Here is a 27,094-nt window from a genome sequence, read left to right as displayed (position 1 = left end):
ATCACCTTGATATACAACACTATTTTTAAAGACAATGTCAAATTTGCTGTGTTACAAGTAATAAATAGCAAAAAAGGAAAAAAAATTTAATTTGATCAAATAAGTAACATTAACAACACTACTCAGAGACAAAAAACTGTCCATGTATAAACGTAAGAAGTAGACTGCTGCTGTTATGCTTACACACATTTTTATTCCAAAAACAACTTTTCAAAAATGACTTAAATGTGTGGGTTGAATGTGCCTCATTTTAATGCAATATTTGTTTAGCTTGTAAATAAGAGATTTAGCATCTTCTAACCTTCAGCCTATGGACACACTGTGGCCCCTGACACTTGATAGGACTTTTTTCCATTTCATACAACATTTCCAGGACAAAGCAGGTGAGACATAAAATCAACAGAGCAGAAAATAAAAACCAAACCCAAATAAATAAATAAATTTTAACCCGCCCCCCCCCAAAAGTATGCCCTCCAGTAATCCTCTGCAACTCTACGGGTTGCAAAGTTTATATTACCAATATTTGGCTTTCACAGAAATACACACTTTATTACAATGCGTAGAGTCTAGAAATCCTGAAAACCTACTTGAGAGGCCCTTCTCCACATTTATCCCTCTGCCCATCACCTGAAACAGTAGTAACCATGGTACCACTTTATAGCAACTGAGCAGAACTGCTTGTCTGCTACCAAAAAAAAAAAAGGCACTGTTATACCCTGAAAATACAGAAAAGGGAGAGACAACAAAGACGCAGTGGTATTCTAGCTCTATGCTTTTAGGATTTCTTATAGAAAAAGTTCACTCAATTTACATAATGAAGAGTGGGTTTGGTTTTTTAAAATTTAATTATTATGGTTCTATAAAGCTGAATGGAAATCCACAATTAAGGTCCCAGGTTTTTTCACCAAACAAACAAGGTCCATCAGGAAAACAATCAAAGAACAATCCTGTTAATGCACAAGGCACAATGTAACCTAAATTTCTTAACTGTGGCACTGGAGTCAATACAGCCAAACAAACAAAAAATTTTAATCTTTTTAAATCAGAAATTTTAGTATTTTTAAATCAGAAAACTATAAACTTGCTCATCAGTCCTATTACAGGGCAATCATTCTACCTTCTAGTGAAGCAATTCAAAGATGAAAATCATCACATTCATCTTTCTGTAAAGTGAAAAGTATTGTTTCGGTGTGTGGTAGTTTGGTCTGGGCCTTCCTTGGTGACCAGTTTGTAACCAAGGAAGGGCCCAGATTTACCCAGTATTCCCTACGATTTTTACGTAAGCCAGACTATAAGAAGAAAGGAGGAGAGGCCTTCGCTCTCTTTCCTTCCAGCGGCTTGGAGGTGCAGGTTCCCTGCTGTTGAGTCTGCTGTGTTGGGGAGTGAGGTCTGGTTAGGCCTTGTCAACCTTGGGAGACAGAGGTTGCCGGCGATCGTTCCAGAGCGACTCTTGGTTGTCCCAAGGAGAGTAGTGAGATATTTCTTTGTTAACTCTTTTAGTTGCTAGATATTGGGCTACTAATCGGGATATATATATATATTGCTTTAGCTGTCTCTCTCGTTTTGGTTTTTCTTGGTTGTTTTTCTTTCTCTTCTCCCTGTGGTTTGGTGGGGGGGGCGACTTCTTGTGGTAAGGTTTGGAGACTTGGCAGGGAGCCAGCTTCAAACCATATCATGGCGATTGGAGACACAGAGGGATGAGATATCAAAGCAGAATATTACTACTAACTCTGTTTTAATTTTATTTCTATTTAAGAAAAAAGAAACAAACAAACCAAAATAACAACAACAAAAACCAAACCAAACCAAAAACCAAGAAAAAAACCCCAAACCACTAACCACCTTATATATGACAAGAATCCTCAAGTTTAAGGACCCACTACAGAACCCTACTGCAGCACAGCTACCTCTTGTCCATTTCACTGGAAGCCTGAAAACATCAAGTGCATTTCGTAAAACCTTGTCACCTACAAATGTGTTTACAGGCAACTGTCAATTTTTATTAAGGAGTACAGTTCTGACAATGGTAAGGAAAAGCTAGAAAACACAAATTCTAAAAGCTCAAAATTAAGCAAAATAAAAATAAATGAATCATCTCATCTTTGTAACCTGATGATTTTTGTGGAACTCAGCTACTGTAATGACATAGGTCTTATGGATGTTAAAAGAAATTTATTTTAAAAGGATAGCTAAAAGGGCTAAACATTTGCAGACAGTATGAAGACTGAAGTCAGAGCAAACATTCAGAGTCAACAAATTCTACAAAAGCCCCCAAATCCAACAAACTCACAAGATTAAATATGTTTTTACTTCTAATAATCTATTGTAATTTTCATAATTAAGTTTGCCAACAGCTTACCTTCTCTGCTTTGCAACATAACCATAAACAATAAGATAGTTTGCAGTTAACATAAAATTTTTGCCAAGTCATACCAGAAGCCGACTGGGAAGAGTTACAAAAGGATCTCATAATAATGAGTACATTGGATGGTAAAATGACATCAGTTTAACATAATGATAGGCAAAAATAATGCAGATGAGGGGAAAAACAGACGAGCAACGAATAGTATATACACAACACTAGGTTCAAACAAGACACTGCTACAGAGGAAAGATCATATGGACATTACAGGCAATTCAATGAAGACTTCTGCAAAATACTCAGCAGTTGATGGAATATAAAGCAAGCAAAACATTTGGCATTATCAAAGGAAAACAGAAAAGAATTACAGTACTGTGTATAGTCATGGAGCATGTAACTCTGGAATGATAAAAGAGTAAGAGAACAGCAATAGCACCATCAGCACTACAGAAAGGCTTACATATACAAAGAGGCAACAGTGAGGCTTTTGACAACAGAAAGAATATGAAATTCATACAGACTGATGACAAGGACCACTAGATTTTGACTAGGACACAGGGGCCACTCAGTGTTTTACCAGTGGGGAAGCCACACAAAAGACAGCTATCTCTGCATACAGCAAACCGCACGAGGGTGAAGTTAAATGGCAAGCGATGTGCTGAAGGTCAAAAACGTGAACAAGTTAAAAAATAACTTTTCGGCTTAAAAATCAGATTATTTAAATAGTCATCAGAATCAACACTGGCTACTATGGTCGAGAAGGAAAGGCCTCCTCAGTAAGCCTCTCACCCCTGGTGACTTGAGCCATGTGCCAGTCAAGGCACACGCTGCTGTCCTCAGCTTACCCTTCTGCCTTCTCCACCTCAGGATGGCAGCTCCTTACAAGCAGTGTAGTTCTGCAACCAAAGATGGCTACAGGTCCATAGGGACACGCTGATCCTCAAGCCCTCCTGTGAGAAACTCAACACTTTCATCTCCTGTTTCAAACAAACGGATTTCACAGGTGGCAGACTCATCCTATCTAGCTTCGAGCAGTTCAGTGCATCACTGGCGACCAAAAAGCATGATCTCCTTCACCGTCCTCATGCCATTAGGGAGACACGTACCTCCAGATGATGATATTCAGAACATGAAGGCACTGCTTTATCTCCTTGGGCCACCACGAAGCCATCTAGTCTGACCTAACTGGACGGACATATGCCACACTGCCACCCAAGGACTGGCAGGTAACACCAGCGACTGTGCCACCTGCTCTGCATTCCAGAGGAATGATTTACCAACTTGGGAAGGCAAACAAACTCTTGCAGAAACACATTTATTCTCAGGCCTTATTCCCTCGCCTTTTGGTTGTGTCCTCCTCTTCAAGAGACTGGGGAAAGAAGCTGGGACAGAACAAGAGTGGAAAACCAGAGAGATGAAAGGAACTGCAGCCCTAATGCCCCATGGAAGTGTCCAAAGACTTCCAGCTCCAAAGGCAAGGTCCAGGTGATGGATTCAGTTCCAAGTATTGCTCTCGAGCTTCTCCCCTAGAGATGGATGTTGTGGCTTCTTACCACTTAGGACCTTTTACAGCAAAGATTAAGCTGATGGTTTGTTCCCCGCTGGCGTCTCTACTTCAAAGAGCTGCTACTGTGGATACTAAAGCCTTTGAAAGTGGCCTCACTGCACAAAGTCCTGAGCATTAAATGAGGTCTTTAAAAAAAAGTGGTGGGGGGGAGGGAGAAGAGAAAGTGCACTGGCTTTATAAACACATCAGTGGGTCCACTTTCAAAGCTTTTCATGTCTTCTCTAATGTGGCAACGAAAATCTTGGGGTTTTTAGCCACGCTCCACCCCCCACCCTCCGTAAAATTAGGGCAATAAAAAACCTTGTCCCAGCGTTAGCAGAGGGGAACTAAAATACACAACAGAACTGTAAAAAAATACACATGAAGCAAAAAAGTTTTTAAACACAAACACTAGAACTCCAGGACAGTGGCGTGCCGTGCTGTCAGAGCATGTTCAGCATGCCAATAAGGACTGCAGCACTGCAATCCCCAGCACCACCAGCCCACGCACCGGCATCCTTCTCTGCAAAAGACTCTTGCCGGTGGGAGGAGGTGCGCCCCAGGCCCCACTGAGTTTTGGCTAACAGGGTGAGGTGATGAAGGTGGGAAAGCTGGTATTGGTCTCCTCATGGCAGACAGAGGCTGTAGCTGGGGATGTTGTACCACAGGTGAACACAGCCATCAGGGAAATCCCATATATGTTATCGCAGCCTTTTAAGTAAATAAGAGTGAGACAGCGCTGAAGTCCTGAATCATTAACTGGGTGCAGAGGTACACTCCTGCCAGTGCTGAGCCCCCCTGCCCCACCAGAGGCACAGCCAGAGGTGTCTGCTGACAAACCAGTACAGCTTTAAGCTTGAAAAATGCATATAACTGCTGATAACAGCACTGCAGACAGCCTGAAAAGTGGAAAGAAATACCAAAAAAAGATAAAAATGGACTAAAACTGGGCTTTGCTGTCCAACAAGGCATATACTTTCCCCATCTCGATTTCAGGAGGAGTGTACCACAGAGAGCTGCCGAAAGAGAGTGTCAAGGCACAAACCCGACATGCTGAAACCCTGCATTGAAAAATCATCCTTCTGAGTGCTTGAAAGTAATGGAAATCTTGCCACTTGGCAATTTTAGGTTAGTTTTAGGTTAGGTTCAAAACACTGCGCATAATACCTATAAAGTGCAAAAATCATGACAGATTCAGGAAATTAGAGGGTGGGGGGCTGCACCATTCAGTATATCTGAAGAATATACAACAGAGCATTTTGGTAAAAAAGCACCAACAACAATTAACTCCTCAGAAACTCAAGGAAAAATGTATTCAGTCCGGATAGGAGAGAATGCTAGAGGGTTAAAAAAAATTAAATTATTTGTTAGGCCTAGGTCTTAAAAGTGATGAAACACAAAAAACATACTGAAAAGCTGCCTTCAGAATTCCCACAAGAAACCCAAAACAAAACAAAAAAACCATCTCTAACCAAGTCCTAGCTCCCTCCTTCCATAAAACTACCAAGGGAAAACACTTCTGCATTTTTCCGTACTCGTACTTTCTAATTCTGCCTATAGTCAAAGGCACTGTACTCCCCGTAGGAGAGAAGATTTTACAGCACATGAACTTCCAGACTGACCTGGTCTCTATTTATGAGTTCAGCAATATGCAACACCCAAATCTTCCCAAAATGCTGTTTATCATCCACTCAGAAACTGATAAAAATAAATCATTGATCTAAATAGAAAAAATTAATAGACTCTGATATGAACCATCTGTTCCTATTTCTGGATCCATTTCTTTATGCAGCGATTGTACCACTAAATCCCTCCCACTGTCTTTATTAGCTATTGTTTCTGTCTTACAAAAATCACGAAGATGAAAAAACATTTTTATGAGTGTACATGTATTATGTATGCGCGTATGCATCTGTCAACATATATCTAGGTAGAAAAAGGGGGGGGGAGAAAAAAGAAATTAAAAAAAAAAGAAAAATAATAATAATTTAAAAAGAAGAGTGTAAACCTCTGTATTTATCAATTTGTTTACAGCTGAGCTCTTCTAACTGGCAAAGTTTCAGGTATCACAAGCCCCCCAGGTCTTTTCCCAGACCTAAGACTCCAGGAATCCTGCAAATCTTCTGCAGAAGCAGCAAGCTGCACACTGGCAGTTCTCAACAGCTTTAGTAATCATCAGTAGCACAGAGTCCCCTAAAAATTAGTATTTCTTTGTGTCAGTTACAAGGATGTTGCATTGAATCCCCTGTTAGGTATGCTCTTCAAATTTCACATCCCTGAAGTTTTCCTTTTTTAGCATGCTTGAAATATTGAACTAAGAACTTGACATTATTGGAGGGAGAGCTTGGTGTTTCAACGGCCTTATTACAAAAGAATAATAAAAAAATATGGAAACTAAAAAGTTGACAGATTCTAGAAAGGGGCTGCATAACTTCTTTCTCCTCATGTACTCTCTATTCCAAATACAGCCAAAAAGTTTTCTTCTAAAAGAAGACTTTTTAAAAAGAAGACTCCGTATATCAATAACCAACAACTGTCACTGCATTTGCTAATAATGTATAAGAAGATTAGTTTAATTAGTCAAGCAGTTAATACTGCTATTATTTGAACTAGTTTTCAGCACTGACACTCTCTTGAAATTAGTTTTATATTCCTCGGGCTATAGTTTCAGCCCGTTTACAGACCAGTTCCATAGCACTGGTTCACATTAGTTAACCATAACACATTGTATTAAATATATCAAATTAGCTTCCAAATCAAAGCTTTTAAAAAGAAAATACATACTAGTAAGTTTTAAAGCAAGTGATTTTATTCTTTTTTGCTATAATTTTGTAACAGCCATATGCATAAGAAAAGTGAAAAAATAATTTGGCTTAAAAAAAGGTGTTTCTTGCCTGGAAGAGGAAAAAAAAAATCCTCAAAGTCAGAAATTTCTAGTAACATTAGGAATCAAGGTATCACTTAATAGCTATCACATGAAATTTAAATCTTAGCAATGTGTCCAATGATTTAGAAAATTAAAACTGTATGCAAAATCATTAGTAAGAAATTCTAATTGAACACTAAGTCTTTTTCTCATCTCTCAATGCTGTAAAAACTGAATATTTTAGAGCTTTTACAAATAAACACAGTGCAGACTATTCCTAACATACTTGTGAGCAACACAGAAGATGAATTCACAGCAGAGGTGAGACCTGAGTGCCTGAAATCCCACGTAACATTAAGAGCCATTTTTCTTGCTTAGAAAAAAAAATAAATTGTAGCACACAATTATCTTACATTTCTGTAAAATATACACTTACAAATTAAGAACTTGATTTGACTTTATAAACACTCTATAGTCAAGCACTATACTTCAGGACCTGTAACTCATTAGAAAATTCTACCTTAGAAAAATGAACAGACTAATTCTAAACAAAGTAATTATTCCTTGAAAACAGACAGACTGCACACAGTAAGACGTTATCACACTAATAGCTCTGACGAAATCCACAGAGCAATTAAGCTAAATGAAAAGAGGTATCAGAATGTGGTCCAAAACACTTTTGACACCAACTATTTACATAATAAATGTAAATACAGAATGTTTACTGCTACCTCTACCCTCCAAGATGAAGGTTCACTTACCTATCCATGTAAAGTACTACTATATATACACCTTAATCAGGAAGTATTTTTTAAAATCCTTTTGTCACTTGATTGTCTGTCAGTAGTTTGACTCAAACTATTTGTCTGAGTGATGAATGCAAATTTGCACTTTGGTAGTCAGGCATAAAAAGAATAACTCTATATATTTTGATCTCCAAGGTATGAAAAACAGCCACTTAAACCATTTGAAAGTAAGAGACTGCCTCAAAAGAGGAGACTGAAAAGTTTTCTCTGAAAGCTTTGTGTGAAAATTGTTTTATTTTCAAAAATTGTTTGTTTGCCTCACATTTTATAGCTTGAAAAAGATTATTTGACTTGCTTCTAATTATTAGTCTTTGCTTCACAAGCTTAGCAGAGTGCACACAAACAACGCATTTAAGCATCAATAGTGATAGACTTATCCATATCCATATCCTATGGATTTATAATAACAACGCTCTGCATCCTGACATGTGTTCTCCTCGTTAGCAAAGCCTGAAATTCTCAGAAGAAATGAGGTTGATTTTATTTAGAAGATGTAGCATTCAAAAATGACCAGCTCATGAACTGAATACATGCCAACAACCTTGCTGCAGGTCTTCAGCAAGTACCTGGCCAGGGAGCAGGGAAATTGTATCAACCTCCTCTGAGCAAAGTCAGTTGTGAGGAGTCAGGAGGTGACATCGTCATTCTGAGCACTTGTCCTGTATTTCTCCTTGAAAAACAGGAAAGGTGATGGACAGTTGGTCTAGAAGGGCCTACTTAATGCAATACTTCTAAAACTAGTGTAACTCATCCCTAGGATAAAAGAAGTCTTGAAACTTTCCCAAAAATTACATCAATGAAAGGTTTTCTAGCCGGTAAAACATTCTTTTACCTAATTTCTCTTTAAGACTTTGATCTTTAGTCTTCCTCAGTTCATACACTTTTCTTTTTCCTACCAATGTCCTATTTGAATAAATACACCTATATGCAAGGTTCATGGCTATTACAGGAGAAATAAGATGACAACATTTTCTTGCTGTCTCACCAACTGTTACTCTTAGGAAAAAGAAAAAACTAAAAACTCTATTACATACTGTACATATAAATGATGCTTCTATAATCCAGCTGAAGTCAGCACGTTAATTCAGGTCTCTAACTGGGTGAAATCCTGAAAGGTATTGAGCACTATCAATGCATATGGCAGTCTGAGAAAGTTGAAGAGGCTTTATCACATCCCAGGATGAGGAAATGTTCTCAGATCCCTCCTGCAACACGATGGTAAAGTTTGCTTTCCATCTAACAAATAATAACAGCTAATAACTACGCTATTCTTCCAGAATTTCACAGACTTCTGCCTAAACATCTCTTCCTTCTCTCCAGAGCATTTAACATAAATCTTAACCATTCCTCCTTGAGGCTCCTCCCCTGCAAGAAAGTTGGTATGCCTTAGCACAGTGAAATCATTGCTCTAAAAGCCAGCCTGCTCATTAAATTATTCTGCTAGCTGTGTGTTCTCTCATTAAAAATGTATAAAGATCAGATAATTGCAGCACATATTATTAACCTTGTTTTCCTTCCTTTCATGTACAGGTTCTGTTTTGCTGCTAAGACAAAGACCTGGAAAGGACAGGGGAAACACTCAGCTAAACTACAATATGAAAAACTCTTCCAGCTTTCCTTCAAGACCACAAGGAATCACAGTGCAGTCAAAAATGCCCATACTTTTACAACAGGGTAAAATACTGTAATCTCGTTGTATGGCTCCTTCAAGTCTAAAACAGGCAGTCTTGGCTTTAGTTAAAGCCTCCAATAGGGAATTATTTAGATCAGCCAGTCTAATTCAGCTAAATCTTCAAACATAGCTGCTATAAACTTCACAGATTTCCAGGCTGACTCCTTCTCCTTCTTAAAGCTAGGCAGCACTTCCAGAAAACAACCCAGCTAAAAATCCAATTAGGGTAGCAGCATTTCTGAAACATACTGACCTATTTCTTTTTTTACTTGTGTTAATATGCATATACTCATGTTCTATTTCTGAAGAGAGCTATTTACACTGGAAATTAATACCCTTCGAAAACAAGTTACCATAAAGTCCACCTATTGCACCCAAACAGAATCTATTCACCAGAGTAGCACTGTTTCCCCGACTCCCCCAAGCAACACATACAGTATGCAGCATACTGCAGCAAACTCTTTAAACATTCGATAAAAGACAAGGATCCTCCTACCTTGTTTAGCCCTGTCTATTCGACACATTCCCAACGTCAACAGGAACATCTGATATAAACAAACAGCCATATCTTTCCCATCGCATCATGGTAACTAATTCTCACGTGAACGATCAGCCTGTAATATTTTTTTTTTTCCTCAGAAAGCCTTGTGCCTTATCTGGGGATTTTTCCTCAGATGATGAAGCAAAGACACAGCCTAAACTCTGTTGCTGAAAGACTGCAGCCCTTCCTTCTCACAGAGCCCTCCCAGCATATGGTAGCCAATCACACCCAGCTTCGTCAGCCCTACTGCTCTTAAACTGATCCTAAGGGGATGATTGACACAGCAACACAGCACTTCTAATGTGTAAAAACAATGCATCCATACCAATGAACCAGGAATTTCCCTCGCGCAGGGAAGGAGTTTTACTGGTGAGGTAAAGCGATACCTCCATGAAATAATATGGTGCAAAAACAAACAATTCCCTCCCCTCCACTGCAACAGCAGCTATACCTTTTCTTGCACAAGGATTTTCAATGCTTTTGCTAATTGTAAATGCATGCACAAACAATGTTTCTGAAACTGCAAAACTGCAGTGATGCTGTTTTGGCTGTAAAGGTGTGCACCATAATATATCAAACCATAATGTGCAGCCAAAACACACTCCAATTCACGCAGTAATATTCTCATTTTAATACTGCATAATCTTATGTGCAGCGCCTGCAATTAACTGCAATACAAGCGTAACATCTTACTGAATATTTCAGACCGGTTGTTGGGGACTGCAGGTATGGGATGCTTCTCAATGAAAACACCATCCAAATGATGCTGCTTTAATTCATATCAGCAGCAGACAATTTACATCAGCAGCATCTAAACTGCAGTTCGTGCAATTAGCTTGCAACTAATGTTCATTTGTATCAAGGTTCTGGCATAAGGACTATGATACCAGTTGCCATTTTCCAGTCAAGCTGTGGGCAACTCGACACACTTCATACACAAGGTCTGCTGTCAATCAGTTCTCCCACAAATTTTACTGACGTTTTAAAACACGAGAACAAAGCAGCCAAGGATTATTGAATAAGAGCTGCAATTAAGAAAAATACAGAAAGGAACTTAAAGCTGAAAGTCAGTCTTTATCCAGAAGGGGATAAAGATTGCAGTGCAACACTACTTTAGACAGCAATTTAGGCAATTCAAGCCATTACACAAAAAAATGTGTAAAACGTGTTTAAAATGCCACTAAAAGTTTAGAAATATGAATAGACAAGAGGAAAACAAAGCTCTCATTCACTGGCAGCTCTGTCCCAAGGCCCCATTGTTTCCTATGGACTATTTTGCATATTATAAACACAGCTTCCCAAAAATCCATTATTCCTCTATCCTGTAAGCAACAACTCTCCTTTGGGCTCCACCATCTCCCACCCAATTTGTGAAAACCCTCCCCTTCCAGGCATGGATGAAACATGCTCCTGCTGAGAAGACTCCTGCCAGCCAGCCCTTGTTTTCTATTCAATCACCCCCTCCATTCTGCTCTATTCTGCCCTATATAAAAAATCCCAAACAACACCCCTGCCCTCTGCCCCCCCCAAAAAAACCCCAAACACACAAATAGTTGATTCTAGTGGGTTCAAGAGACCCTGGGGACAAGGGTGGTAACTCCATCCGTTATTAAGATGGCTTGGTGCATCTTGTCAGGATTTTCCACATTCTTTTGACTTTGCCAAACTCGAGCTACCCTTGTTAAAATTTTCCATGCTGGACATCTGCTGCAGGATTTTTTTTACTTTTCTGCCAAAACACAGTTTGCCTATTTATGAGTTAGCCTAGACAAAACCATGTTCCTCTGCTATCCTTGTAACTTACTCACTGAGGAACTCTGGTTCCTCTGCCCATGTTGGGGCAGTCTTGAAATTTGGCAAAGAGCTGATCCCTTGCTTTTTTTGGGTTTGGGGTTTGATTTTTTTTTGTTAAAATCAAGGCTGCTTTTTTGCTATGCATATGCAAATATTTTCCTATTTGACAAAGCTTTAAAACCTGCAAGCATTCAGCTGACTCACAGCATCTTTTTGGGTTTTGTTTCTGACCTCTACAGTGCAAACCTCAGAAAATGTTCTGCAGTGAGTGTCCGTCTCCTTCAGCCATCCGTCCGCATGCGGCTGGAAAGGCACCAGCCCCACAGTGCGACTGAGCATGTAATGGGCTCAAGTTACAGGAGATTAGCAGGATTTCCCCTGTAACTGCTGCTCCCATCTGCCAGAGACCAGACATTGGAGCTGACAGCAGGAAGACAATCTCGCCTGTTGCTCTCATGACCCTTCGGCTGGTGCCCCAGGGACATGCATGAGACCAGCACACGGCAGAGGGGGTGTCAGAAAAGGCCGGTGGGCCAAAGCATGGCATGAAGCTGGGCAGAAGAGGGAGAGACAGCAATAAGAGGGAAAGGGAGGAGGAGACACAAGAGACAAGAGTCTGGAAATCCTGGATCTGGTCAAGTAGAAGGTTACAACACAGAAGAAGATGATGCCCAAACCAGAGAAGGGAGAGTAAGCAGCACAGGCACCACCAGCCACCAGGAGCCATCCATCCTCTCCACAGACCACATGCACATACCCCAACATGTGGTAAGATCTTCCGTGGTCTGTTAGTTTGCCTCTAAAGAGGGAGGAAACTTGCAAGTTACCTCAACCCCTAACCCCCCAAACCCAAGACAAGTCACTAACACAACCCCTCAAAAGGTGAGGGTTCAGCACTGCCTCCGCAATCCTATTTCAAGTGCCACTGCTTCACAGCGCATACACTGGTCTTCAACCACTGTAGAGCTTCAACTGCAGTCAAACGGCGTTGAGGTGCTCCCAGATACCATCCCTAGGACTCCTGAATCAAAACCACAAAACTAGCAGCCACACAGATCCTCGTTATTATGGGTTATTATGTTTTAGATCCTCTTATGCTAAAGGATCAGAAGCCCCTCAACTCAATAGGGAATGCCAAAAAAATATCACATCCCATTTGTGGACCTTTTAGCTAGGACTCATCAAAACGCTCAAGAGAAAATGTATGCTCTTTCTCAAAAATGGCACTCGAGTAGTGCCATAACAAGGCATGAATTCATGGACTAAAGAAAAAGGTATTTTTAAAAATAATTGCTCTGTACATTGAGCAGTTAATTGTTCCAAAGTGACTGATTCCAAATGGAGATATGCCCATGCGCCCATTCATTTTCCACATCGGTTACAAAGAAAAAGGCCAAAATTTCAATTTTCAAGCCGATTTATACAACCATATTATATATTTAATTGCAAAACAACATCATCTTGGAGAAGCTGAGAAATTCAGATGTCAAACTCAACAAAGAATAACAAACAAAGGTAAATTCCCAACTCAGAAAATGCCATCTGCTCTGCTTCACGTGCTCCTGTAATTAATGAATCAAGGGGAAAATGCTGCTAAAGGTGACTATTACGCACAATTTTCTGAATGATGTTGATATAACTTTTGGAGAAAAGGACAATTTTGGAAGTAATAAAGAGGAGGAGAACTGAAAAATGCAGAACCCACACAGTTGTTTTTCCTTCTTTACTCTTGAATCATAGTGATTAGGTCTAATTCCAGAAACAACAAAACTTGTCAATTTAAAGGGAGTTTTACAAGAAGTGTGGAACATATGTAACACTAACACTGAAGTCACCAAGCAATTTAAGTGACATTCAGTGTAACAGATAGATGATTTTGAGCCTTGCACAGATGACCTATGGCAACAGTGACATTTTGGTAAGTTCAGCAATGATAAAAAGAACTGCAAAACTATTTCCTGTGTCAGTAATAGACACTTCCTTTAGTAACTTCCCACAACTGTTACTATGAGCAAAATTCAGCCTTGGTAGCTATGGTCTGAATGACAGCATAAAGAAAAGTCAAAGCAGCTGCCAAGATTTTAAAACTAGGCACTCATGCATAATACCACTGATGCCAGCATTTGCAAAATACCTCAATCTCTGTATCAGAGCTGAAGTGATGGTAGAAATCACTATAGATTAAAAAAATTAAGATGAATGTGAAAATTCCAAGTTACTAACAGGAAACAAGTATGTTGTTCTGAAAGGGCTGGTCTGATTTTGGTTTTAAAAACAGGCTTATCAGAAGAACTTTAAGTCCAGCTTTTCAACTGTTTTAACTTCCTAGAACCCAGACATCCCAACATCTCCCTAATCTAGGAAAACTGGAGATTGTGCTCAGAAATTAAACCAGACTATTCTATTTTCATCATATATTCTGAAATATAAAATGAAAACACACCACAGAAGCAAGCAAATATTCAAGTTATATGTTAGGAATCAATCTCACCAAAATTAAGGTGGCTCCTGGAGGACTTCCAAATGCTCTCTCTCCTTCCGCCACTTGCACAAGGAATTTAAGCCATGTCTAAATTGTGAGATCCAAATACATGGGTTCAGGCACACATCCAGTCTGCACCCTGACTTTATTATAGTGGGACACCAATTCCCCATCAGGATGAAAACTAAGTACACGTGCACCATTCCTTCACAGGGTGGTTCTAGTTGGGAAGGGTGAAGAAGGCATCAGCCAGAGAAGAACTGCAGTACACTCCAACAAAACTTTTGTTGCTGAGTGTTTGAGACACATATACTGGGTGCCATGGAAAGCTGAGCTGCCTCTGGATTTTAGCCTTATGCATTTAGCTTGAAATATATTTGACCAAATATACACAACTACATTTTACTGAGTCACTTTACTCCCCCTCTCTCTTTATAGTCACTGAAGAGAAATAGGCATTTGTGGGCTGTGATTCATCCTATCCCAAAGCAGCTATTCTAAGAGATTCCATCATATCCTAAAAGCATCTGTGTTTCTCTACTGGTTACCTGAGATGGACACACTTAGGCTTCTTCTATTGTGTCCTTCATTAAACATGTAAGAGATAAAATCTTACTACAGAAGAACCTTTATTAGGAATATAAATATTTAGACACTTTAGTTACATGCACTCAATAGCCCTTTTGATTTTCAAATTAATTTCAAATAACTGAAGACATTATCCTATAGCTAAAGGACACCTCTATTTTGACAATGTACAGTTACAGCTTTGGTGTAAATCCTCAGCTTGCCATAAGCATGTTCCAGCTATGTTGCTATATAAGCTACATAAGCTTGTTCTCTAAGCTATGCTGAACATGTTCCAGGGCTTTTTTTTCCCCTGACTGAACATCAGTCCTTGCACTCACTCACACCTTCCTCCTCTGAATAACTGATTGACACCAAATTAACATAAGAGGAGTTGGACTGGGATTCTCCTCCTGATTTTCTTTTTCATTTTGCACGTGGACCTTTCTGAGGAGAGGAAAGGTCAGTAAAATAACCCGTAAGCTAGGTACTATAAACTAGCAAAATAATAAGCTAGGTAAAATAAATTGGCATTTAAATTGCCTTACTCTTAGAACACAGAATTGCACAAAAGCTTTTTCAGGAAAGTGATTCTATTATTTCTCCTGACAGATGTAAAAAAGGTGTTTGCAGTTTGCTTATCTGAAATACCAAAATGTTAAAACATAAAAATTTAAATTTCAGTCATCCAAACACAGATATCTAGTACCTCCTAGATACCCCAGGGAATTCCTGTTGGCCTCCAGTGGCCACTGCTGGAAGGACTGGGTTACTGGTATGTCTTATATCTGCCAGCCCTACGCAGATGTCCCAGATATAAAATTGTCTAGTGCCATTTCAGATGCCATATATTTAGGTACTTTTACCCATCCAAAAATGTAACTGTTTCCTCAGAAATATTCTTTTCAGAATAGATCTTCCCAAATCATCTAGCAGAGTGTAAAACATAAACAAGAGAAATCCTTTACCTTCAGCTGTTGAACTCTACTCAGAATCAGTTTTATAAATCACAAGGAATCATAGGGTAAAAGCACAAGCATCATTTAGCCAGCAACACATATCATAAATTCAAGATAAATCCTTCTCTTTGCTAACTGACTTCATGCCCCTCTAGTTTGTACAATATCTACCGCAACCAGGGAATTATCTGATGGAAGCCTCCCAAGCCTTTGACTTTGGCTGAAATAAACACTAAATGCTTAAGCCTTTATAAAAATGTATTTTGAAACCAAGTGGTTATGAAGAATATTTTTCAAATGTGTCAAATTAAGAAGAAAACACACGTTGTACCTTTAAGTCTTAAAAACTCAACTGGAAACAATATAAAGGTGTAAATCGTCACTACTCAGATGCATAAGTCATCTTTAGTAAGACTCCCATGTGTTGAGAAGTTCTTCTGTTGCTGATAAAAACATGCTCCTTCCTCCACAGATCCTTCCATGACTAATTTCCTCCACAGCCATTGTTCTGGCCTCAGATTTGGAGTAGTTCCTATTCAAACCCACAACAGGAGGAAACCATTTGATAAATCACCTTTTCATAAAACCTACTAACCTCAGCCACAAAGTGACGTGAGCATAGTAAAACCCTCTTGTGTTTCAAGGAGCATAGGTGGAGGATGCAAATATTAGACTTCTGCCCCTTATCTTGTGGATTTCCAACCTACTGGGAAGACACAGGAGCATGATTTGATTTGTCCTTCAGAATGTTCCTAAATGACCAAAATTAATACTTCACATAACTACATGAGAGATGTATTCCAATTAAGTTTTCTGCAGGTAAAACAAATATTTTTAAAATCTTCTATGAAGCTTCAGTTATCAACCTCAATTGTATTCGAAATCCTGCATGTAAATCCAGCAATGCCTCCAAATAATACATCTTCCAACCAGTGATGTAATGAGAATCTCTAATTATCCTTTAAATCCAGAAGCTCTATTTTATTATTCCATTATAAACCCAAAGGGAAAAAGATGCCACTGAAACTAAGCTACATTTTGAATTTTCCCATCTTCAATTAGCACAAAAATAATTCAACTCACTCTTTCTAATTCATTAAAATTACCCTATTGTTTTTGCACACTACTGCAATACAGATGTAAAACAACTCAACACTATTTAACAGGTGATGCTGCCTCCCATTTCCCTACAAGCTGCCACTTAACAGCCTGTCTGTAGGGTATATGCTCAGGGGCAAGTAGGAAAATCAGCAAGCAATCTCCACTGTAAGTAGAGAAAATAGGCTCCAGGAAACTTTACAGCAAACAAGACCCAACTGGATAATTTTTGTTTTTTAAAATCAGTAAGAGTAGGATTCAATCCCTCACCCCTTTACAGCAATTAATAACCTGCACATGTAAGAGCAGAGGACTCCATATAATTAACAAAGCATTACTTTGGCAAGAAGAGAAGGCCTGGACTATAAAAGTACAGGGTTTTATTTCTTTCTGTGAAGTATGGATGACAGGTAGGAGAAAGCTATGCCAAGTGAACTGTTGGCAAGCAAGTAGTCTTTTGGTTAGCAGGCAGCTCTGTTTTGTGAAGTCTGTGTGTGTGTTCATACAAGCCAGCTTTTCTTTAAACATCAGACTTACATGCATTCAGTCATGAGTTTTGCACCAAATTTCCATTTGTACCTCAAAACAGGTTGCTTTGTTTCAGCCTGCTCTCTTCACTACTGTGAAGTGTCAGAAATACTCTGTTGTATAATGCTTTTAAACACTACACGTGGATCTTTACCTAATTACTCTGCCACATAATACTACATACATGGACATGAATCTTCAGTTTCCCTAATGTCATGTAACAGAAACCAAGAAATAAGTAGCTGTACATACAAAGAGAAACAAGAATTGTTTTCACTCTGAAAAAAATAAGTAAACAAGTATGAGTAATGCAGGGCAAGAAACAAGGTCCTCTAGCAGAAGCACTGTGTGGGATAAAATGGCATCCAAAAGCATGACCTCTGAAGACAGCATGTTTCAAGTAGTGCACATTAATATTTAATCCCAGAAAAAATTAAGTAAATTACAGAAAGAATGCCTCAAAAATCAAAATGCATACAGGGCTTCATTCACCAGAGATTCAAAGATGGAAGGGAAAGTTTATTTGTAGGGAAATGCCTGTAAGGGGATAGCATCCAGCTTTCTAACACAGTGTACTTCATCTCTTCTGAATTTTTCTCTGACTCTCCTCTTCCTTGCTCTCAAAAAAAAAAAAGTGTTATAAATTGACAAAGCCATTCATTTGGCTATTCTCCCTCATACCAACTCTAATAACGATAAAATATGACCACTAATACATATTAGTGGAGCCAAAACAAGAATAGAAGGTATCCTATCTGCTACCTTTGGTTTACTTAAAGGTAGTACTAAGCAAAGGGGTCTGCAGAGAAAAAGTAAAAGATAAAGATTACACAGCTTTTTTGCTGTGGGGTATATAGTCTTATGAACTTAAGATCATAAGTAAAATTTCACTGCAGACCACCTGCCCTCTTGGCAATTGTAGTGCTACCTCATCCCCTGAAGCTATTTTCAGCTGACCCGTGGGTTTGCCTGTTTGGGCAGTATTAACCATCAGAGTTCTGCCCCTTCCCTCTGGGACAGGTGAGACCAAAAGAAACCCGTGGACAAAAACATTCTGCTGGTCCTCAGGTCATGAATACTTTGGTCAACAATACTAATCTCAGTATAGTTCACTGAATCATTATTGTATGAACTACATAAGCTGTATTGAGGACATGCAATTAAATTTACCACCAGGCATCTCACAGTAGCTGGTCAGCTCAATCCAAAGTCGTCTAAAAAATTCTTCACTTGAGCCAGTCTCCTTGAAACTTTGGTTGTAAGGAACCTCAGGGGGTTACCTAGTCCAGCCTCTGACTCAAGAGAAAACTATCATCAAGAGTGGCTTTGCCTTAGTGAGTTCTGAAAAGCTCAGAGGGCAGATACTTGGTTCTCTGGATGACCTGCTGCTGTGCTGCACTACTCTCCTAGTAACAAGATTTTCCTAACATCCAACCTGAATCTCCAAAGAAACAATTTGTTGTCAATGTCCCTTGCTGTCATCTGGCACTACTAAGTACAGTTTGGTCCTATTATCTTCATAATCATCCTCTAGTAGCTGTAAATAGCTACTGGACTGTCCCTTACCCTACTTTCAATCCAACTAAAGAAGCCTAACTCACTCAACCTAGACCCCTGTTCATAGAAGTAGCTCCTCACTAGATCTAGACATGGCAACAGGACTTCATCTGACCTAGAACTGCCTTTAACCTAGAACCTAGAAAGCTGTGACCATTTGCTCAATTCATAATGGATGAACTAGAGAGACTTCTAGCTTTCTCTTCCCTTTACTATTGGCAGCATGTATAAGGGACTATCACTCAGATGTTTTGCATTTACTTCTTTTGATTCCTCTTTGTACTGCTGACAGAAGGGATAGGTTAAAAGCTCTGGATCCTGTACAGAAATGTCCACAGAATTTTAGACCTTTCTATCTCAGTACTCTCAGATATTTTGCGTAGTGAATGCACCTCCATTTTACAAAGACATGCCAAGCCACCTAACAATAAAAAATGAAGTTACCTCTGCTTATCTATAAGAGTTCTTTATAGGTCCTTCAAAGAATCCAAAATTTCATGCAGATGCTTCTAATTGTAGCCATCTCCTAAGATTTCCTTTTGAGACAAGGTAACTTCCAAAGTACTGGCAGCTCAAAAAAACCCACAAAAACAAAACCAACAAACAACTCACCAACCAAAAAACCCGATATCTTTAAAGATATCCCGTTCATTCTGCTTCAGTCTATTATGCAGAAAGCAACATGAAACTAAGAAACCGCTTGCAGGAGTAAGCAAAGTGGAACTACAGCAGTTTCAAGTTATTCCCCCTGTATAGAAAATTCATCATCTCAATCCTAAAAGCCTTCTGCACAGTGCTGCACTGACTGACATTTTCCCCCATCCCAGTTTGTTTCCAGCAGCAAACTCCATCAGGAACTCAGCAGCAGCAGGGACAAACTCTAGCAGGTTTGGAACTGCTGGTATCACATAAGAAAAAACACTTCAGTCATCTTTGAAATTTGTAAAGAAAAATGATGTAAGCCTTTTAGAAAGCAAGAACGGCGCTGTAATAATCCTCCTGTCAGCCCCAAGGCCATCGACACAATTCAAATGACCAAACTGCTCTTCTGCTTCGTGAGGCAGGAGTACCGAGCTCCACCCATCTCTGGCCTCCAGTTATTGCCATACCATTAGTCAAGAGGCCTCTTTACAGCTCAGGAAGTGGATAGATTTTTCTTCTCCCTTCCTCTAATTCACAACAGCAAGGACGGGTTATTTAAAAAAAAAAAAAAAAAAAAAAGACTGACCAACACTACCTCCTTCTGACAGAATGTGCCTTAATCTTACCATTATGCCTTCATCCTTCCTGTCCACACTCACCACTGCTCCCATAGGAGGCATATCCAGTTCTAACTATTCCCAGGATTCAACAGCTTACACCTCCAAAAAGAATCACAACCCTCTTCTGTAGCACCCAGCAATGTGAATGACACAGCCCACTTCATCTGCCATGGTACAAAATGGAATGGGCTTTTCAAAGAATTACGAAAAGAACCAGTGAAATCAGATACTTTCTAATAGCTGCAAGTTGCAGCAGAAATACACTCCACCACAAACAGGAAGCAAAGAGCATAAAGCATTATGAAATTAAATGAACGAATTGAGTAACATAAGACATACCTCTAAACTGCCAACAGGCAATACAGAATCCCAAGAGTGAAATACCTGATGTACATTGCATCACCCAGAGATGTCTAGATGACATATATATCCCATGTCTTTTTTTCCCCCTTCTCAGAATACAGAGTCCAAAACCCAGGCACAAGCAGACAGAAGTAGTACTTAATTCACCTGTTTTGCAAACATTAAATCTAAGGTACCTATAGTAAGGAACTTTTATTAGATTTCATTAACCTGAAAAGCCAAAGCTAACAGTTATTCACTTAAAAACTACAATAAACAAACAGTTTGAGGAAGGCTAGCATTAATATCTTGCAATAGAAGGTAGTAAAATGTCCCAGAATTATCAATCTTGGGAATTTCAATGGATATATTGACAAGGCTGAACATGCTGAAGTCCCCCAAACTCACATTCTTCTGTTTTTTAATAAAATGCTAGTTTCCTCATAGTCCCCTTAGCACCTTCACAGGTCACATCTGGTCCCACCTGCAGAGCTGATCATATTTTTGACCTAATGCTTGACAGAGGAGTTGAACATTATGGATATCACAACACTATTGCAGTTATGGAAAGAGCAGCACCTGATTCAAGCAAGTGAAAGCATGACCAGTTTCCTAGGAACCAGAGAAAGCCTCAGCAGAGCAAAGAGTGAGAAACTCCAAAATCTTTTAGCACTTGCAAACAACAGCAGGGCAAGGGCCCACACATTAGTAGTGATCAAAACCACAGTCAACTCCTGACAACCACTACTGCAGTAAGACACCCCAAAATCACCCTGATGTTTTTGGTATCTCACTATACACACGAATAGGACAGAAATTCCCAAATAGAGAATGGCAGGTAAATGCTGAAATAACTATGCATTAAAGCCTATGATAGGGCCTTCCATGATCAGGGCCTATGATGTCCATACAGACATACTGGACAGCAAGTAAATACTCTACTTTGTGAAAACCTTGTGCTCACTTGGAAAGCCCCCTCAGGAAACAAAAACACGCCTCACCCATATCCACCAACAGCCAGCTTACACTGCTCAAGTCGAGTACATTTAGACATGGCAGCACCTTAAAACAGGGTGTCTTTTTTTTCTCTCTGAGACCTGTGAACCCAATCCATTAACAAAATGGAAGTCTTCTTTCTCCTTGAAAATGTGACAGTCTTACCATTGCTGAAGAAACTCACCATGGATATACTGTCCTGAGCAACCACTGGCTAGTGCCAAGTCCCCTGTTCATGAAAAAGATAAGTAATAAAGCCAACTGTTGGCGCACTTAAATAAGCGTAGTGCTATAGACCAGGGACATCAAACTTAAGAGAAGGAGGGATCTTCCCATACTACAAGTTATCTTCTATCAGAGGAGGTATGGGCTGATATACAGTCAACCTCCCAGACCTCCTTTTTGATACCATCAGGCATGAAATATTTGTCTCACACTAGGGAGGGGGGGACACCTCAAAAGGAACCACAAAAATATTATGAACAGTTTGGGTCCTTCCTGGATAAACTAAGGGCAATGGAGAAACAGGCAGCAGTGGGAAGCTGCTCCCCCATCACTTGATCCTTCCCCTGTAAAGACCTACAAAGCTCAATTTCTATATACACTGCATTCTAATATCAGTGTCAAACCATCAGGTGAATCAGCTAGAAACAGTCTCAAATTTTCCCAACGTGGAGACACAGCAGACCTATTTACCCTTCATTACAAACAGCTGCAGCACCATCCAAACAAGGAGGAGTAGGAGAAGTCAAACCTAAACCTGGAATTCAGTGGTGAGCAGAAGAAAACAGTCAAGAGTTTGCAGACAGACAGACCCTGGTTTTGTTGCTTTAAGATACATGATCCCAACGGGTCATAGGTCAGAAGTATTTCTGGACTTTACACTGACATTATACTTTCATAGTGAAATGCTACTCAATAACAGCATTGCTGCCTCAGCTCTATCTAGACAAAGAGTGATCTGCGTCCCCAGTGCACTGCAGGCAGCCCACGAAGCCTTCCAATCTCAGAAATCTGATTACTCCAGAATGTGTTATGTCCTTCCCCAGTAACACAGCTGCACACCATTATCCTCCCATCTTCCAGGCTGCATCTTCACGGTGCTCAAACACCTACCCACAATCTTACAGCTCTCTGTGGCCCCAGCCCTGGGCAGCAACAGGGCTACTTTGGGTTCCGCAGAGGAATGGTCTCTGACAGTCATGATCGCCACTAGTCACCCAATGTGAGCTAAAAACATTGGTGTGTAGCTGCAAGGCAAGAGAAACTGTTGCGTTCTTCAATAGTAAGATTTTTGAAGAGGTCTACTCCTCCTGTAGTTGATTGAGCCATACACTTTTATTCCAAAGTTAGTTGAGTGTTTTGATACTGTGTTTCTCCAAAGCCACAAGCGAATCAATTGTGTCAGACCCAGTTATCACAAATAATCCGACCACAATGATCAAGACAGCAAAACGCACAGGGGAAGTATCAGCAGCAGAAAAGAAAGAAATTGTTTTTGTTTTCAAAGGTTTATTCACCAGAAATGAGTGACTTGAAACTGAAAAGCATTTTGGATTAACACTCTGCCTGACTTTCACTTCAATGACATTTTAATGAACATTTTCTAAGTAGTTCTGCTTGCAAATGAACGTGGGAGAATACTGAAGTAAGGTAATGGAAGGGGAAAAAAATAATCCATCAGTCATTTTATCTCTTGGATGCCTCTAAGGAAACAAATAATAATTCATCGGGGGAAAAGTGATCCAGCAAAGATTCAATTGCTAAAAGACCTCTGGAAAGGAATAATAAGTAGACTGAAAAGTCTGAATTAAGATAGAGGGATGTCAAGAAAGATACAGTGTGATCTGGAAGCCAACTAGGTTACTTTGTAATTCTTCAAAGAGAAGGGAGCATGTTCACATCTGTCCTGAGTACTTCAGCCACAGAGAGCTAACAATAAACTGTCAGAAAAAAAAAATTACAGAAGAGTAATAAATGTGATTGTAGGACTGGCTGGAGCCATGTGAGTGAGATCTCTACCCTGATGACAGACAGCACAAAAATACCTTCTTTGATAACAAGTTTAATATGGTTCATGGTTCTTTATTTCTATTTTTATTGTCAAGTTGGACTAAATTCTGAAACCTTCCAGTAGAGTTACAGCAAGACCTGTGAGTGCCCATTAAAAGGGGGGTGAGGGGAGTGAAGGCAATATAAACAAGTAAACTGTTCATTCACCTTGCATGGCATGAGTTTCAGTGTGGACATGCCAAACCTAAAAATAAATTAGGCTCTATAATTTTACTCAGCAGCTTAAGGAGTAAAATAATCATGCAGTGTTACTGAGATTCCAAGAACTACCCATAAGATGCAAAAAATCTAACACCATCAGGCAGCAATGGGAATACCAATTTAATATGCTTTTTTTCCTTCCTAACATAAATTGTTAACAGAACTTTTTCCAGTGTCTTGTAACCAAGCTTTTAACCCAAGGAAAAGCAAGACTAAGAAGGTTCTCCACATGGCAGTCATGTGCCACTGGTGGCAGGATTCATGTACTACTTTTGCTATGGCAGGTATACCACAGTTTAAGAATTCCTAGGTTAGAAGAAAAGGTAGTTTGTTTAGTACTGCACACTACAATTCTAGACATTCTGCAACCAGCAGAGAAACTGCAGAGCATCTGGAGTATAAGAGATGGAAATTTCACCCACCAAGTGTTAGCAGCAAGTAGACTTTATTTTTAATCTTCTTATGACAACTGTTATTCTGTAAAAGCCAAATTTAAGAAAATGATGCTCAAATGAAGATTTCATCATCACAAACCCAAACATACCAATGCCAAAGATTTGAGATTTTGGCAGGTTTTCTGTGGACTAAAACCAGGCCATTTCTTCAGAGAGGGGGCCGTAAATAATAAAGGAGATAAGTTGCAGAGGGAAAGTATGTTGAAGTGACACATGTTATGTCATCCACCCACCTATCTGCACAATGCAGAAGTACCACTCCTGTGGTGACAGCAGGGATACCACAACAAAACAGCCCATCTCTTCAGCTGCAGGAAAACATTACTGTACAGGCATTGTGCTGCAGGTTACCTTGCACAGACAGACAAACACACCCTTACACTAGTGCAAAACACCACTGTGGCCCACTGCTATTCCAAATTTCACTCACGTGTAGATCAGCCATAGCATACGCCAGCCAGCAACTATGGCAAGTGCCAAAGACTGATGTGCCCCAACTGGGAGCTCCAGCCTGTGTCAGAAGTTCTGTTGCTATGATATCCAATTGAGCAACACTAGCTGGCACCCCACCACTACTTTTCTCTCACCACAGGGAGAGAAAAACTGCAGGGGTCTACCCAGGGGTTCGTGCACCCTCTAAAAATATGAGATTGATGCCACACAAAAGGGCCTTGTCCATAGCAAGAAAAATTACATGCCTTCCAGCAGCAGTATCAGCTATACTGGATGAATGCAAATAGTATTAATACCAAATACAAGTTACGAATTGACATATTTGATATAATTGATGCTGGAGCATCTTTTATTATTATTATTATTATTTATTTATTTTAAACATACTCAAAAACTGTATGAAAGATGTTTTCCTTGAGAGTAACTTTAGAGCATTTCCCAGAAGAGTTTAAATATGTATTTGGCCCTAAAGCCTACCACAGGTACCTTTTTCATTTGTGCAGTGTGGTATGTGCACGCACAAAGGGAAAATACAGGACAGATGGTTAAATCTATGCATATTTACCAAGGTACGAATACCATGTTAAAATCATACGTACTAGGCCAAGTCACATGTTTAAAATTAATTACACTTCCACTACTACCTACAAGTCCACACTGCTTTAAAAATCTACAAGTCTGAACAAGATACGTCAGTGTGACATGATCACTTAAGTATATTAATCCCACATGGATATCCTCTGCAGCTGAATTAAAGGCACACAAGTTGTTCCATGCTACCGTTCAAATACATATTCAGCCACGTTACTGCTGCCTGTTCTCCTTCCAGCAGAAATGCAAATATGCCCAAAAGAAACAGAAAGCAAAACATCTGGAAACAGAAGCCTATAGGCAATGTTCTCATAGCTCAGAAAATACGTGTGTACATTCTGTGTATATGTAGACAAATACACGGACGTACAAGGAATAAATATACCTTGTTTCCACGCAAAACTAGTAGTAAGAAAAACATTTCATTTCTGACAGTTTTTTCCCCCTGTCACACTCACCTTCACGGGTGACAATCCCGTGTCGTGCCCCCCCACAGACCCCCAGTCTGCCCAGCGCTATTCCCTTCTGTACGCAGAGAGCCCCCGGCCGCAGGGCTGGAGCGGGCGGGCATGGAGCGGGGAGGGAGGGTTTGGAGGAAGCCGCTGGGGCGGCCACGGCCCCACAGGGCCCTTTCCATTTCCCTTCCAGAAGTAACACAAAGTTATGACTCCCGCTCGCCGCTCTCCCCGCTCGCACCCCGTGCCAAATGCTGAGTTAACAAAACCATAAATCACCGCTGAACCAGACGCGACGGCCCGGCAGCAGCGCCCGCCGCCTCCCGCCCCGTCCCACGCCGCGGCGGCTCCCCTCGGAAAACGAAGGGGAGGCGAGCGGCGGGGGCAGGGGGCACCCGAGCTGCTGGGGGCTCGGGGCGCCTTCCAGCACCCTCGGCGGCGGGGTGGCGGCGGCAGGAGGGACCGAGGGACCAGGTGTGGCGGGACGGGCAGCGGCGGCAGCTCCCCGCGCAGGGAGGCGGCGCGGGCCGCCGCCGCCGCCGTCAAGGCTCCCCCGGGACCGGCGGCATCGCCGCCGCGGCTCCTCCGCGGGGCGCCGGGCACGACAAGGACCCGCCGCCACCGCCGCGCACCCGCCACGTCCCCGCGCGGCCCGGCCCCGCGGCGAGAGGACACGGGCTGTCCCCGCGCCCTGGCCCCGCAGCAGCCCGGGGGCAGGGCTGGGCTGGCGGCGGCGCGGGAGGACCTGGAGGCGGCGCGGGCGGTTGCCTTACCTCGGAGCGGGGCGCGGAGCAGGGGACACCCGGTTCTCCTACCCGGGCGGAGGCGGCTCCGCGCAGCGGCGGCTTGTCACCTCTCCCGCCGCGACCGCGACGGCGGCGGCTCCTCGCGTAGGGGCGGTCCGGCCCCTCCCTGCCGGGGCCGAGCGCCGCTCGCACCGCCCCGGGGCCGAGCCGGTCCCGCCCGCCGCAGCCCGTACCGTCCTGCTGCCTGCCGGGGCCGGAGCAGAAGCGGCAGCGCAAGGGCAGCACAGGAGCTGGAGCTCCGGGCCGGCGGGAGTGCGGGCCGGTCCCGCGGTGTTTTGCCTACTGAGCGTCTCCTCCGCAAAACAAGGAGGGCAGCGCCGGGCGGTGCTTCAGAGCAGCCAAAATCCTGGTTTTGCATCGTGTTGCTCGGCTTTCTTTTGCCTGCTGGAGCCATGGCGTGTCACCGTTATCGTGGACGGTTTTCTGGAGGATACAAACGCGAGGCTTGGCTCCCAGGGTTCATTCTTCACGCATTTTGGCCCGAAGTCGTGAGCAGTTTCTGACCCCGTGAAGTGTCGTTCAAAGGCAAAAAGGGCTCTCTTCCCTCACCCACAGCAGCTAGCGCAGGCCACGGGTACCCTTCTGGCCCCTTTCTCCCAGTCCCTGGAACATGGTTTGACACCTTTCCCTAAAAGCCATGGAATATTTCTCAGCCAGAAAGAGGAGCAGCTCCTCTGTTTCC

The 27,094-nt window shown here is 41.3% G+C and overlaps 1 protein-coding gene and 1 long non-coding RNA gene across 12 annotated transcripts in view; one reads left to right on the top strand and one right to left on the bottom strand.

Moving 5' to 3' along the window:
* Positions 1 to 26,481, bottom strand: part of MBNL2 (muscleblind like splicing regulator 2) — a 109,374-nt gene extending 82,893 nt beyond the window's left edge. For 8 of the 11 annotated variants that reach the window (XM_017821045.1, XM_017821038.1, XM_017821047.1 and 5 more), the window contains exon 1: positions 26,380 to 26,481. The gene's annotated coding sequence lies outside the window, so the exon portion shown is untranslated. Of the gene's footprint in view, positions 1 to 9,748; positions 10,157 to 14,078; positions 14,144 to 26,379 lie in introns of those variants that run through there. The other 3 variants (XM_017821053.1, XM_017821043.1, XM_017821040.1) reach the window with 3 other exon arrangements.
* LOC108500301 lies at positions 1,583 to 13,357 on the top strand. Its single transcript, XR_001875818.1, has 3 exons — positions 1,583 to 3,847; positions 9,111 to 9,254; positions 11,827 to 13,357. It is a non-coding gene; the product is annotated as an uncharacterized LOC108500301 (long non-coding RNA).
* Positions 26,482 to 27,094: the final 613 nt, after the last annotated feature.

This window comes from Lepidothrix coronata, unplaced genomic scaffold (genome assembly GCF_001604755.1).
Source record: "Lepidothrix coronata isolate B3197 unplaced genomic scaffold, Lepidothrix_coronata-1.0 Scaffold88, whole genome shotgun sequence".
Taxonomy (NCBI): domain Eukaryota; kingdom Metazoa; phylum Chordata; class Aves; order Passeriformes; family Pipridae; genus Lepidothrix; species Lepidothrix coronata.
The sequence above is the reverse complement of the archived record's forward strand: the minus strand, read 5'-3'. Positions and strand labels throughout refer to the sequence as shown.